This window comes from Dreissena polymorpha, chromosome 2 (genome assembly GCF_020536995.1).
Source record: "Dreissena polymorpha isolate Duluth1 chromosome 2, UMN_Dpol_1.0, whole genome shotgun sequence".
Taxonomy (NCBI): Eukaryota; Metazoa; Mollusca; class Bivalvia; order Myida; family Dreissenidae; genus Dreissena; species Dreissena polymorpha.
The window spans coordinates 149664446-149681542 of NC_068356.1; the positions used below are offsets into that span (position 1 = coordinate 149664446).

Consider the following 17097-nt stretch of genomic DNA (forward strand, 5'->3'; position numbering starts at 1 on the left):
AAAGAAAACCCGGAACCGATATAAATGGTTATAACTTCATTATTATTCGTCCGATATTAATTATAATGGTACCGTTGTAAAGAAGATCCTCTACAGATTCTAACCATATCAAAATATTTTATGGCAGGGTCGTAGTCGGCCTGTAAATCGCGGACAAAGTCGGCCTGTTTTAACGTTTTTTTTTACACACGCAAATGCCGAGAAGAAAACCCGGAACCGATATAAATGGTTATAACTTCATTATTATTCGTCCGATATTAATTATAATGGTACCGTTGTAAAGAAGATCCTCTACAGATTCTAACCATATCAAAATATTTTATGGCAGGGTCGTAGTCGGCCAGTAAATCGCGGACAAAGTCGGCCTGTTTTAACGTTTTTTTTACACACGCAAATGCCGAAAAGAAAACCCGGAACCGATATAAATGGTTATAACTTCATTATTATTCGTCCGATATTAATTATAATGGTACCGTTGTAAAGAAGATCCTCTACAGATTCTAACCATATCAAAATATTTTATGGCAGGGTCGTAGTCGGCCTGTAAATCGCGGACAAAGTCGGCCTGTTTTAACGTTTTTTTTTACACACGCAAATGCCGAAAAGAAAACCCGGAACCGATATAAATGGTTATAACTTCATTATTATTCGTCCGATATTAATTATAATGGTACCGTTGTAAAGAAGATCCTCTACAGATTCTAACCATATCAAAATATTTTATGGCAGGGTCGTAGTCGGCCTGTAAATCGCGGACAAAGTTGGCCTGTTTTAACGTTTTTTTTTACACACGCAAATGCCGAAAAGAAAACCCGGAACCGATATAAATGGTTATAACTTCAGTATTATTCGTCCGATATTAATTATAATGGTACCGTTGTAAAGAAGATCCTCTACAGATTCTAACCATATCAAAATATTTTATGGCAGGGTCGTAGTCGGCCTGTAAATCGCGGACAAAGTCGGCCTGTTTTAACGTTTTTTTTTACACACGCAAATGCCGAGAAGAAAACCCGGAACCGATATAAATGGTTATAACTTCATTATTATTCGTCCGATATTAATTATAATGGTACCGTTGTAAAGAAGATCCTCTACAGATTCTAACCATATCAAAATATTTTATGGCAGGGTCGTAGTCGGCCTGTAAATCGCGGACAAAGTCGGCCTGTTTTAACGTTTTTTTTTACACACGCAAATGCCGAGAAGAAAACCCGGAACCGATATAAATGGTTATAACTTCATTATAATTCGTCCGATATTAATTATAATGGTACCGTTGTAAAGAAGATCCTCTACAGATTCTAACCATATCAAAATATTTTATGGCAGGGTCGTAGTCGGCCTGTAAATCGCGGACAAAGTCGGCCTGTTTGAACGTTTTTTTTTACACACGCAAATGCCGAGAAGAAAACCCGGAACCGATATAAATGGTTATAACTTCATTATTATTCGTCCGATATTAATTATAATGGTACCGTTGTAAAGAAGATCCTCTACAGATTCTAACCATATCAAAATATTTTATGGCAGGGTCGTAGTCGGCCTGTAAATCGCGGACAAAGTCGGCCTGTTTTAACGTTTTTTTTTACACACGCAAATGCCGAGAAGAAAACCCGGAACCGATATAAATGGTTATAACTTCATTATTATTCGTCCGATATTAATTATAATGGTACCGTTGTAAAGAAGATCCTCTACAGATTCTAACCATATCAAAATATTTTATGGCAGGGTCGTAGTCGGCCTGCAAATCGCGGACAAAGTCGGCCTGTTTAAACGTTTTTTTTTACACACGCAAATGCCGAGAAGAAAACCCGGAACCGATATAAATGGTTATAACTTCATTATTATTCGTCCGATATTAATTATAATGGTACCGTTGTAAAGAAGATCCTCTACAGATTCTAACCATATCAAAATATTTTATGGCAGGGTCGTAGTCGGCCTGTAAATCGCGGACAAAGTTGGCCTGTTTTAACGGTTTTTTTTACACACGCAAATGCCGAAAAGAAAACCCGGAACCGATATAAATGGTTATAACTTCATTATTATTCGTCCGATATTAATTATAATGGTACCGTTGTAAAGAAGATCCTCTACAGATTCTAACCATATCAAAATATTTTATGGCAGGGTCGTAGTCGGCCTGCAAATCGCGGACAAAGTCGGCCTGTTTTAACGTTTTTTTTTACACACGCAAATGCCGAGAAGAAAACCCGGAACCGATATAAATGGTTATAACTTCATTATTATTCGTCCGATATTAATTATAATGGTACCGTTGTAAAGAAGATCCTCTACAGATTCTAACCATATCAAAATATTTTATGGCAGGGTCGTAGTCGGCCTGTAAATCGCGGACAAAGTCGGCCTGTTTTAACGGTTTTTTTTACACACGCAAATGCCGAGAAGAAAACCCGGAACCGATATAAATGGTTATAACTTCATTATTATTCGTCCGATATTAATTATAATGGTACCGTTGTAAAGAAGATCCTCTACAGATTCTAACCATATCAAAATATTTTATGGCAGGGTCGTAGTCGGCCTGTAAATCGCGGACAAAGTCGGCCTGTTTTAACGTTTTTTTTTACACACGCAAATGCCGAGAAGAAAACCCGGAACCGATATAAATGGTTATAACTTCATTATAATTCGTCCGATATTAATTATAATGGTACCGTTGTAAAGAAGATCCTCTACAGATTCTAACCATATCAAAATATTTTATGGCAGGGTCGTAGTCGGCCTGTAAATCGCGGACAAAGTCGGCCTGTTTGAACGTTTTTTTTTACACACGCAAATGCCGAGAAGAAAACCCGGAACCGATATAAATGGTTATAACTTCATTATTATTCGTCCGATATTAATTATAATGGTACCGTTGTAAAGAAGATCCTCTACAGATTCTAACCATATCAAAATATTTTATGGCAGGGTCGTAGTCGGCCTGTAAATCGCGGACAAAGTCGGCCTGTTTTAACGTTTTTTTTTACACACGCAAATGCCGAGAAGAAAACCCGGAACCGATATAAATGGTTATAACTTCATTATTATTCGTCCGATATTAATTATAATGGTACCGTTGTAAAGAAGATCCTCTACAGATTCTAACCATATCAAAATATTTTATGGCAGGGTCGTAGTCGGCCTGCAAATCGCGGACAAAGTCGGCCTGTTTAAACGTTTTTTTTTACACACGCAAATGCCGAGAAGAAAACCCGGAACCGATATAAATGGTTATAACTTCATTATTATTCGTCCGATATTAATTATAATGGTACCGTTGTAAAGAAGATCCTCTACAGATTCTAACCATATCAAAATATTTTATGGCAGGGTCGTAGTCGGCCTGTAAATCGCGGACAAAGTCGGCCTGTTTAAACGTTTTTTTTACACACGCAAATGCCGAGAAGAAAACCCGGAACCGATATAAATGGTTATAACTTCATTATTATTCGTCCGATATTAATTATAATGGTACCGTTGTAAAGAAGATCCTCTACAGATTCTAACCATATCAAAATATTTTATGGCAGGGTCGTAGTCGGCCTGTAAATCGCGGACAAAGTTGGCCTGTTTTAACGGTTTTTTTTACACACGCAAATGCCGAAAAGAAAACCCGGAACCGATATAAATGGTTATAACTTCATTATTATTCGTCCGATATTAATTATAATGGTACCGTTGTAAAGAAGATCCTCTACAGATTCTAACCATATCAAAATATTTTATGGCAGGGTCGTAGTCGGCCTGCAAATCGCGGACAAAGTCGGCCTGTTTTAACGTTTTTTTTTACACACGCAAATGCCGAGAAGAAAACCCGGAACCGATATAAATGGTTATAACTTCATTATTATTCGTCCGATATTAATTATAATGGTACCGTTGTAAAGAAGATCCTCTACAGATTCTAACCATATCAAAATATTTTATGGCAGGGTCGTAGTCGGCCTGTAAATCGCGGACAAAGTCGGCCTGTTTTAACGGTTTTTTTTACACACGCAAATGCCGAGAAGAAAACCCGGAACCGATATAAATGGTTATAACTTCATTATTATTCGTCCGATATTAATTATAATGGTACCGTTGTAAAGAAGATCCTCTACAGATTCTTACCATATCAAAATATTTTATGGCAGGGTCGTAGTCGGCCTGTAAATCGCGGACAAAGTCGGCCTGTTTTAACGGGTTTTTTTACACACGCAAATGCCGAGAAGAAAACCCGGAACCGATATAAATGGTTATAACTTCATTATTATTCGTCCGATATTAATTATAATGGTACCGTTGTAAAGAAGATCCTCTACAGATTCTAACCATATCAAAATATTTTATGGCAGGGTCGTAGTCGGCCTGTAAATCGCGGACAAAGTCGGCCTGTTTTAACGGTTTTTTTTACACACGCAAATGCCGAGAAGAAAACCCGGAACCGATATAAATGGTTATAACTTCATTATTATTCGTCCGATATTAATTATAATGGTACCGTTGTAAAGAAGATCCTCTACAGATTCTTACCATATCAAAATATTTTATGGCAGGGTCGTAGTCGGCCTGTAAATCGCGGACAAAGTCGGCCTGTTTTAACGGGTTTTTTTACACACGCAAATGCCGTAAAGAAAACCCGGAACCGATATAAATGGTTATAAATGCATTATTATTCGTCCGATATTAATTATAATGGTACCGTTGTAAAGAAGATCCTCTACAGATTCTAACCATATCAAAATATTTTATGGCAGGGTCGTAGTCGGCCTGTAAATTGCGGACAAAGTCGGCCTGTTTTAACGGGTTTTTTTTACACACGCAAATGCCGTAAAGAAAACCCGGAACCGATATAAATGGTTATAACTTCATTATTATTCGTCCGATATTAATTATAATGGTACCGTTGTAAAGAAGATCCTCTACAGTTTCTAATAATATATAAAATAGTTTATGGCAGGGTCAGAGTCGGCCTGTAAATCGCGGACAAAGTCGGCCTGTTTTAACGGGGTTTTTTTACACACGCAAATGCCGTAAAGAAAACCCGGAACCAATATAAATGGTTATAAATGCATTATTATTCGTCCGATATTAATTATAATGGTACCGTTGCAAAGAAGGACCTCCACAGTTTCTAATGATGTTAAAATATTTTATGGCAGGGACAGTGTCAACCTGTAAATCGCTGTGCGGTAAAAGTTGACCGAAAAATACCGTGTTTTTTTACACAGAACAATGTCTTGATGAAAACACGGAAAAGCTAAAAGGGGTTATAAAAGCATCCTTTTCCCAACCGACCATACATTTTTGGTACCGTTGTTACGGTATTCTTCCACTGTTTCTAAATATGTAAAAAAATATTGTGAGAAAGCATAATATGAAATAAGGCGAAGCATCAAAGCGAAAATGGTTATAAATGCATTATTATTCGTTCGATATTAATTATAGTGGTACCGTTGTAAAGAAGATACTCCACAGTTATTAACCATGTCAAAATAATTTATGGCAGGGTCAGAGTCCGCCTGTATATCCCGGTCAAAGTCAGCCTGTTTTAACGGTTTTTTTTTGCTTTAGATTCACATGTTTGTTTTTTTAAGATATGAAAGATGCAAATGTGTCTAACTTATATTGTTTTCTGGTCTTTAAGCTATCTTATATATGTGACTACGTGCTATTTTGTTGGAGAAATGAAAGATTCAAATTTGTCTTATTTATATTTTATCCATGTATCGTGTGTATTCAGTGTCATGCGAAAATATATCTTATTTCTTAATTTCCACCTTCACACATTTTATTAGCGCCGTCTTTAATTAGTTCATTAAATTAATTAATTTAATATAATGTGCAACGGTGAGGTGGATCAATGCTCGTTGTTAATTTAAATTACACACCACTTCAGCAATAAATGAAATCAGTTATTTTGGCTGTAAATCCATTTTTTTCCGTACAGTAGCCATGTTCCTGTGTATTGAGCTGATAAGATCACCACAGCAAGTTGCTAATACACAGTGTAGACTTAAACGAAATTGGTTATTTTGACTGTAAATCCAATTTTTCCAGTACAGTAGCCATTATGGCCATGTTCCTGTGTATTGAGCTGATACGATAACCACAGCAGGTTGCTAATACACAGTGTAGACTTCCCCTGTTTTATTATAGTATTTGTTATTTACCTGCTTGGAATAAATGACGTGTATTCATTCGGGTCTGATGGCGTTTTGTTAAAGGTCATTTAATGCAGAAAAGCTGGTTTTCTGACATAATTTTTCAATCATTTAAATTAAAAAAAAAAAAAAAACAATGAATGTGTAATTTAATTCTCAACTCTCGCTTAACTCAACGTTCAATGGGACGCGCATAGTTCTTTTTATAAATTATGTACAAATATAATATGCTATACATTGTTGTTTATTTACTCAAGAAGTACCAGAAAGAAGCATTGTTATGTATAAAGCGCTTTACTATTTCAAAATTCTACATTAAATAAAGAAATATCGTATTTTTTTGTTAAGTGTACGTGCTTGATATATATTCATAAAATAGCAGTTTTTTTAAACAATCGGTCTTTAACCTTTAATTTGATGCAAATGAAAAGAAGAACTGCCTTTTTTATGTTTAAACTTAAATCAATATTTTACGAAGTCATTATTGACTAAATAAATATGTACATTTTTTCACTCCATTAAAATCGGCCCTTATAGTTTACTTTCATGTATATATAGAATAATTGAGTGCTTTTCGGTGATTCTATGCTGGCGCGATAGTGCTTTTCGGTTGCAAATAAAAATACTATTGTGCGTAATCTTTAAACTTAAATCAATATTTAACGAAGTCATTAATGACTTAATTAATACGTACATGTTTTCAATCCATTATAAACGGCACTTATGGCTTACTTTCATGTAAATATGAAGAAATTGAGTGCTTTTCTGTGATTCTGTGCTGTCGCGGGAGTGCTTTTCGGTCTTCACATGAAGTGCTTTTCGGTCGGTATATTGCCGATATTTATCCAATTTTGGGCATTAATACATCATAATAAACACAAGGTAGTATAAATATGCATGAAATATAACCATTTTTATCTAATTTAGTCCATTTACACACAACAGAAACGCAATTTTTAATATATATTGCGAGAAATCGAGTGCTTTTCGGTCTTCACATGACGTGCTTTTCGGTCGGTATATTGCCGATATTTATCCAATTTGGGGCATTAATACATCATAATAAACACAAGGTAGTATAAATATGCATGAAATATAACCATTTATAACTAATTTAGTCCGTTTACACACAATAGAAACGCCAGTTTTCATATATATATAGCGAGAAATTGAGTGCTTTTCGGTCGTCACATGAAGTGCTTTTCGGGCGGTATATTGCCGATATTTATCCAATTTTGGGCATTAATACATCATAATAAACAAAAGGTAGTATAAGTATGCATAAAATATAACCATTTATAACTCATTTAATCCGTTACACACAATAGAAACGCAATTTTTCATTTATATAGCGAGAAATTGATTGCTTTTCGGTCTTCACATGAATTGCTATTCGGTCGGTATATTGCCGATATTTATCCAATTTTGGGCAAAATACATTCATATAACCATTAATAACTAATTAAACCCGTTAACACACGCTAGAAACGATATATTGCATATATAGAGAGAGAAATTGAGTGTTTTTCGGTGCTTTTCGGTGATTGTATTGACCGACTTAAATACCAATAGAGCGTGACACAAACACAGAATAATTGTTTATTTCGGCAAACATTGTGATATTATTTGCTTTTAAACATAGCTTTTAATGACCATTGATAGATGAATAATGTTATACTATTATTTGTAATTTCAAAACATGTTACTTGGTGATGTTATTCACGTTCAATACATACATCAGTTATTCTTATTAACCTGATGCCTGTTGTCTGCTACTGTTACAATACGACGCTTAAAAATGTGGATTGCATAAAGTTAAAGGTCAAATTCCGTTTGCACTATAATACTTGTAATAATGCATTATAAATATGTCAAGCATGTTCACTTTAACAAATACGATACTTCTTTATGTAATGTAGAATTTTGCAAAGGTAAGGCGCTATATATATGACAATGTTTTATTTTTTCTTGTTGATTAAAAACAAAAACAAAATATACCAATACATATAATATGTGTACATACTTTTTTAAACAAATATAATGAATCACGTGATGTTTTTATAATTTTGTTAAGCGTGCGTGACATTGAACGTTGATTTAAGCGAGTTATGCGATTTAAAAACTGATACCACTCAGCTTGATTTATAATTCATGTTCCAACGCGCCAATGTATTTAATTAAATGGTTTCATGAAATTGTGTTCAAAAGCATAACGATTGAAAGTATGTAAGAAACACAGTTTTGCACATAAAATGATCGCCAACAGACCCGAATTAATACACTTCATAAATGCCAATCAGATAAAAAAAACAATTCCAATAATAAAACAGGGGAAGTCTACACTGTGTATTAGCCACCCGCTGTGGTTATCCCTATTTATCAGCTCTATCTCAGGCACCTGGCTACTGTTATGAACAAATTGGATTTACTGAAAATAACTGATGTCATTTATTGCCAAATTGTTATGTACATTTAAAATAAACAACGAGAGTGGACCCACATCATTGTTGCACATTAGTATAAACTTCACTGTAATTTAGGCGCCCCGTAATCTGTTCTTTAAATAGACATAGCCTTTATAAAGACGGCGCTAATTAAGTTGGATATTAAGAAATAAGATCCATTTTCGCATGACTCTGGCAGTATAGCATGTAGTATTATATCAATAAGACACATTTGAATCTTTCATTTATTCGAAAAAATAAGCACGTAGTCACAGGTAAAAAAGCTACATTAAGCGCACTGAAAAAGATGAATTGGACACATTTGCATCTTTCATTTATTACAAAGCATGTGAATATGTACAATACTTTTATTACTGACACATTATTCTTAAAGTCGACGGACAACTTAAGAGGGAACCACAATCAAATAAGATCCATTTTCGCAGGATAGTGGTTTTTTAGAAAGTATTCACATATTAATTTTAGCTTGCATTAGTTACAATAATAAGTGCGCGTGCCATTGAACGTTGAGTTAAGCGAAAGGTGCGAATTAAAATCTGAAACTATTATGTCATCTGTACTAACAGCATTAACAAAATGGTGTCAAATCCTCTATAGTCAATTAAAGGGACATTTTCATTTTTTGAAGTAGTTAAAAACCAACTTGTAGTGAGTGATATTTTGATGCAACCAATTGAAACTTTTGACTTTAAATGACGAAAAATCGGATATGGGTGCATTGTGTGTGCTATGTATAAAACATGACAGTCACTACAAAATCGTATATATAATATACTCTGTAAGAGACGTTACATATTATGACATTTCAATTTTGAACCACAAAATTGACAACTATCCAAAGAGATATCATTCATTTTAGTGAAGGAATGATATATTATAATAACCATGAAAAGTTTTTCCGTTTGACTATGCCTTTTACGGAATAATTTTTCATAATAATATATATAAAATAAACGAGATTAATGATACCTTCCTTTCATGTATAGTGTACATGTAAGACAAACAGATTCTTTCAATTCATCGCTGTCATTACATCAATCTATTAGCATCTCATTCGCAATGAAATAATTTGCATTTCACGTGTGCAGAAAATGATTCATATTTTGGTATTGATGGAATCTGTGATAAACGCACGCTTAAAAATCTCACGCTTCTCCGAAAAAATAGCAAACCGCGTGTTGCCAAAAAAAACGGGACAAAAGAAACCGAAAAAAGCCGACTTCGAAATTAACCCAGCACCCGATTCAATACTCATGACACCAACTGAAAAATCTTGCGACACATCGCTGAAACAAAAGCTCGCCAATTTAATAGCATCAACCCCCAAAACACCAACGTCTAAAAAAAGAAGCCGGAACACCAACAATTCATTCACTTCTTGTAAACAAATAAAGTTTGACAACAATTTAAGTTCAATTGCAGAAGACGTTCTCGAAGAAGAAAACCATTTAAATATAAGCAGCGATGATTCATTTACCAGTGGACAGACGTGTTTTAATCAAATGACCATTGATGACGCGGAAGCCGATAATGTAGAAATTGCAAATATATCTACAATAGATTTAGAGCTAGTTAAAAATCCATCTGGGTGGCTGAACGACCCAATAATAAACAAATGTCAGCAAATGCTAAAAGAACAATTCGCGCTTGACAGTGGGATGCAGAACACACTTCTTGCTCCGTACTTTAATCATGATTTAGGTACCTGGGATATAAATAAACGTTTAACGAAACAAAATCCCCCGTCCGCCCAAATACATTACAACGCCAGTAATCACTGGGTATTACCATACCAATCACAGAAAGATCGGCATGTTATTGTGGTGGACAGTTTAAAATCTCCAAGAACTCTAAACAGTAGTATTTCAATTCAAATCGCTCAAATCTATGAAAATGGAGAGCGCAGTGTACAAGTACAAATACCCGACGTACAACGTCAACCTAATTACACAGATTGTGGTGTTTTTGCTATTGCAAATCTTACTGAGGTGTTACACAACAATTATGATGTAGATTTTTCAATTATCAGATATGATATACCAAGAATGAGAGCACATTTATTAGAATGTATTACTAAACAACAGTTTACAACATTTCCAAAAATAGAAAAAATGCCAAAAATGCCGTGTAAAGTAGCAAAAAGTTGTTCTATTAAGTTGTTTTTCTAAGCAAGTTAATCATGCTATTCAACAGAATTGCAGTTTACCCATATATTTTTCAAAAGGTCAGAATAGCTTAATTGGTAGAGCAACCCAGGCCGGAATCATATCTTATTTAGATGGCTAATGGGTGGTTTCGGGTTCGAATCCCGATCTGACCTTCGTAGGTAAATTGTGGTTGCAAGGATGGCAACGAATAGGATGACAATCTGTTTTGGGCGGGGTTTTTGGGCTAACAGTTCAGTTCATTAGGTCACATGAAACCCTTTAATATGGCCCGTTTGTTGTTGAATTGCTGATTAAAGTAATAATTGAAAGTTCATTTCCTTACTTTTTAATAAAAGTCTTTACGAACTCCAGGTTCTTCTGCTAGAAGTGCCTTTAATGATTTAATTCAAATATTTTCTGTATATAAGTTGTGAGTTAGTTTCTTCACGGTGCGTATATTGTATATTGTCATCTAGAGTCCGTGGTTTCTTCTATTACAGATTAATTGAGCTCGCTTTGATGCATCGCCTTATTTCATATTATGCTTTCTCACAATTTTTTTTACATATTTAGAAACAGTGGAAGAAAACAATAACAACGGTACCAAAAATGTATGCTCGCTTAGAAAAAGGATGCTTTTATAGCCCCTTTTAGCTTTTACGTGTTTTCCTCAAGACATTGTTTTGTGTACAAAAACAAAACGGTATTTTTCGGTCAATTTTGACCGCGATTTACAGGTTGGCACTGACCCTGCCATAAAATATTTTAACATGGTTAGAAACTGTGGAGGTTCTTCTTTGCAACGATACAATTATAATTAATATCGAATTAATAATAATGTTTTTATAATTCCCTTTTTCCTTTTCAGGGTTTTCTTTACGGCATTTGCGTGTGTAAAAAACCCCCGTTAAAACAGGCCGACTTTGTCCGCGATTTACAGGCCGACTCTGACCCTGCCATAAACTATTTTATATATTATTAGAAACTGTAGAGGAACTTCTTTACAACGGTACCATTACAATTAATATCGGACGAATAATAATGCATTTATAACCATTTATATCGGTTCCTGGTTTTCTTTACGGCATTTGCGTGTGTAAAAAACCGTTAAAACAGGCCGACTTTGTCCGCGATTTACAGGCCGACTACGATCCTGCCATAAAATATTTTCATATGGTTAGAAAATGTAGAGGATCTTCTTTACAACGGTACCATTATAATTAATATCGGACGAATAATAATGAAGTTATAACCATTTATATCGGTTCCGGGTTTTCTTCTCGGCATTTGCGTGTGTAAAAAAAAAAGTTAAAACAGGCCGACTTTGTCCGCGATTTACAGGCCGACTACGACCCTGCCATAAAATATTTTGATATGGTTAGAATCTGTAGAGGATCTTCTTTACAACGGTACCATTATAATTAATATCGGACGAATAATACTGAAGTTATAACCATTTATATCGGTTCCGGGTTTTCTTTTCGGCATTTGCGTGTGTAAAAAAAAACGTTAAAACAGGCCAACTTTGTCCGCGATTTACAGGCCGACTACGACCCTGCCATAAAATATTTTGATATGGTTAGAATCTGTAGAGGATCTTCTTTACAACGGTACCATTATAATTAATATCGGACGAATAATAATGAAGTTATAACCATTTATATCGGTTCCGGGTTTTCTTTTCGGCATTTGCGTGTGTAAAAAAAAACGTTAAAACAGGCCGACTTTGTCCGCGATTTACAGGCCGACTACGACCCTGCCATAAAATATTTTGATATGGTTAGAATCTGTAGAGGATCTTCTTTACAACGGTACCATTATAATTAATATCGGACGAATAATAATGAAGTTATAACCATTTATATCGGTTCCGGGTTTTACCATAAAGATTTCCGGATAGTTCCGGGTTTTATACCTCGCCGGTTAAATACCACTATAAGCCGGGTGAAAAAAGAATAACATGATTTACTTTAATTAAATAAGCGTCAATTTAACATCAAATTTGATATGTATTGTATGGAACTCGTTGTAATACTTAATCGAATTTAGATATGAACACCAGACTCGCGCGATATAATCAGCATAATACCTTGTTTAGTTTTGCAACAGCGTAACTCATATAAATGGGATACGAAACGAATCCGGGACCGATACAAACATCGAATGCACGCGGCATAATTGCAATACACGAATTGCGTTCTCGCAGAATCCAAGAACTCAGTTTCAACCTGGATTCCAACGGGCTCCGAAATTATTGGGGGCACTCAGAGAACTCGATAACAAAGATGTTGGGTTTTGTAAAATTGTGAGATGTTAAAGGGGCCGTCATACAGATTTCACGTTTTGGTAAATTGACAAAAATTTAAAAACAGTTGTTTCAGAATCGCAAATTTTCGTTTTAGTTATGATATTTTTGGGGAAATAGTAATACTGACCATTTACCATGCTCTTAAATATCTATTATATGCATCTTTTGATGATTTGAAAACCTGAAAATTATAAAGCGACGCAAAACGATTGAATAATTTGGAAAGTTCTGTTGTTTTCGTTTTATTTTGGGATTCTACGAGGATCGCTTATATAGGTAAAAATACTTCCACTCTAATCATGAGCATGGATGGTCGAGTGGTCTAGGCGGCGAATAGGTTCCAGCCCAGACTCAATGTGTTGGGAGAACGGGTCAAATGGCGCAAGTCATGGGAAATAATACGTTGGCGAATGTATGTGTTGTCTTTCCTTGCTTTGCCTCTCTTGATGTGTCTGCGCTTCAACATAAAATCAGCAAATGATTGTGTTTTACTGTGCTAAGTTTAGTTTAATGTGCTTATGTAAAACGTTTGTATCACCGAAATCATGGTAAGTACGTAATAAGAACGCCGTCAGCGCGATACAGCAACTTTTTGGACGAAATTAAGCTTTTAAAGAATTTTAAATAACTTACCATACCATAACTATTTTTTCAGCTACGGAAAAGAATTTGGTTCAAAGAGTTTCTATTGTTCAAACACGTACAATTGATATTGAAACTAATAACGGATGCTCAATACACCTATAGTTTAAATTGTAGTATCCCTCATTCTTATAGTATTGACCCTCCGAATAGTACTTATCGTGACTTCAACGAAAAACACTCAAGCTTGCTGAAAAGTTAATGTCGTTTTAAATTTTTAGAAGTTGTTATATAGTTGATGGTTATCCATGACTACTACGACACTCATGCTCATGATTTCCGGTGTTTATTGGAAAGTAGTTCATGTTTATTCCAGGGTGATGCTATGATTTTTAATTTACGTAACACGTAATTATTTAAGTTTGTTTATGGATTAAAGCCCCAGTTTGAGGAATCGTTGGTTTGCATGTATATCGTATAGCGAGAAATAAATTTACATACATTCATTGAAATATATTTTTTATCGAAGTTGACATCGAACACCTGGTCAAAATCGGTGTTCAATCGATAAAACAATATATAAATGATCATAAATACATATAATAGGCGAAAATAATTGCAGCGTCGCGAGTTATGCAAATTATATCTATATTTAGCTTTCGCTAAACATCATTAGCATATGAAAGATAAGTACATAGATATAGCAAAAACGTAGCGTTGCAACTCAGTTTCCGTCTGTAACAGATATGTATTTGCTAAATTCGCCCGTATCCGAAATTTTGTTTGTTTAGGTTTGAATTCACGTGTCGAATCATGAATATTAATTAGGTCGTTTTCGTACTTTACCGTACTCGACCCCAAAATAAAAATCGCTATATTGTTTGTTCTCAACCGATTTCAACAGGCTTTTCAGTGATATTCTCAATAAAAACATGTTTTCTTACGATTCTGTCCATATATATAGCTTTGACCGGATACTTTAATAGCTTTATAAAATGTTTTATATACCGAATATTTTTAATAAAATGTAAAAATATTTTAAGAACAACAGGAGTAAGAGTTTCGTTTTTCCATTCAGAGATTTGACTGGAATCAGAATAATTATACGGGCAAAAGCCCGCGTAGCGGGCGTTGACCGTTCATACATATGGAAATTTAGACATAAAATAGACAAGGGATGCTTCCCAAAATTTTCGTCACGCGACATATATTTTCGCGATGCAATTATCTCCCTTGAATACTAATCTTGTCCATGTTCTGCCTCCGTTGGTTTAGTTGCGAATTTATTTGATCCGATAAATGCAATATCTTAATGTTATTATTATCCTCACAAATCAATAAATAAAACTGTTTAAAAAATTGATTCCCTGAATTCATGAACATCGGCGTTGATTTCGAGCTCTCAAATGTTAAATGGGGAGCTAACCACTGCGCACGCAGCGTCCGGTGAATAACGACACCCTACTGTTTACTTGTCAGAATTCGTGACGCATTTACCATTCGCTCTCAGAAAGCAGTATTACCCGTGATCATGAGCAAAAGACTAGTTGGGTAAGTTGCGGTTGTTATCCACGAGGAACAGATTTATTTACCAAATTTAACGTTATTTCGATTTAACTTTTCAGCATTTTAGCTAATTTAAACTGGTTTTAACTTCGTCTGCACTCACATTCTCAATTCTCATTTATTGTCATATAAAAGGTTACACATCACTATATAAAGATTAGACCTCAAACCACTTAATTAATTAAAAATCGGTTGGTAATTATTGTATTTGATTACATAAAATATCAATGTATTAAAATGTGTATTTTATTGGTTTTGTTTGTTTAATATTTTAGAAGATGGTCTGTCAAGCACTGGGCGTCACACACTCCATACATTATTCTGCGCAGCAAAACTGACTGGATGCTAAATACTCAACAATGATGCCATTCTGGATCTATCAAACTTACCAGTGATGGAAATTATGCAATTGTGGCCTTGAAATATTCAATAGTTCTGTTTGGTTATTGTTATGTAACATAAGTAGACTGTAAAAAAACTGCAGTTATTATGAAGAGTGTCTGTATGTCATCAAAAAGCAGTTTCAGCATAACAAATATAAGATGTACAAACAATAGTATAAGAGAAGTGAAATAAACTACTAGCAGATAGCAAACATGTTAAATTTATGTTTATACTAATATTGGCCATGTATTTATATAATTTTTTATGATAGTCTAGTAGTTAAAAAAAGCATGCCATAAGCAAGGAAGCTCACTCAGTTTTGGGATCATTGTGTTTTGAAGACTTCTAGCAAGAGATTAAACTTGTAAACAATATTAACTAGCATGTTTTACTATAGAATTTGATATATATTGTGTAATTGAATGTTAATTTTTCTGTCCCATGAGGGCCATGATATAGTGGCAAAATTGTGAATATTTTAATTGCAAAAATGCCTGTTGATCTTCGACAAATATCTTTTTTATTCTTGCATAAATAATAATTGGACACATCATGCTGTTTTTTATGTTTATGTTTTTTATGTTTCATCAGTTAATGCCATGAGCAATCGCTTTAAATCCCTTTTCTACTTCTTCCCATAAAGTGCACGGAGCATCGATACGCGTTAGGGTAAAGAAAAAGACCAGTTTCAAGCTCAATGCAAACAACCCGGGAATCATTGTTGTGTATACTTTTTTGGCCTTAATTGAATACCAAAAAAAGTTCAGAAGAAGTAGCACCAGAAAATAAATAAAAGAAAAGGTGTATTTAAAAGTACTAAATAAAATTCTGCTGTACAGAAAAAACTCCTTCCGTATGCGTGTTTACTTGCTTGTTTCACTGTAGTAAACACTATTTGATTTATCGTACCATATGAAGATTGAGAATCAATTTAATTTAACATTCTACGGTCATATTAATATGTTGGGTTAGGAAGAAATAATACAATGTTGACATTGAAATCATATAATAGACTCGCTTTAAGTAAAAAATGATCATTTCCCCCATTTACTCCATCTTCCGTCTTCAACTTATTGAAATCCCTGCATATGTTCAAGAAACATAAAACACAATTTTAATAATAAAATACATAATTTATATTTTGACTGTTTAGAAATAATTTTGTTTTTCGGTGGACAACAACTCCGCATATGCATGTTTGTCAAAAAATGTCATTAAGTTATTCGTTTCAAGCAGGGTCTATATGAAGTCATGGATGTCACACTGCTGTAAATAGACACATGTAAAGATATATAAAATATATGTTGTTATGCAAGTGATTTAAAGATTCCCAACAATTTATAATGAAATTTATCCTGATATTTAAACATTTATTTTACTTTAAACGCAGTTACTTTCATCTATTCAAGAGGTTTTTAAGATAGAAATTTTAAATATTGTTTATTTAAAAAGTGAACAACCATTAAATTTGATATTAAAATGTTTGTAAA

At 34.3% G+C, this 17097-nt stretch overlaps 1 protein-coding gene across 1 annotated transcript in view; it reads left to right on the forward strand.

Annotated features, from left to right (window-relative positions):
- LOC127869415 (uncharacterized) overlaps positions 1 to 17097 on the forward strand; it is a 470973-nt gene that overhangs the window by 74015 nt on the left and 379861 nt on the right. The window lies entirely within an intron of this gene.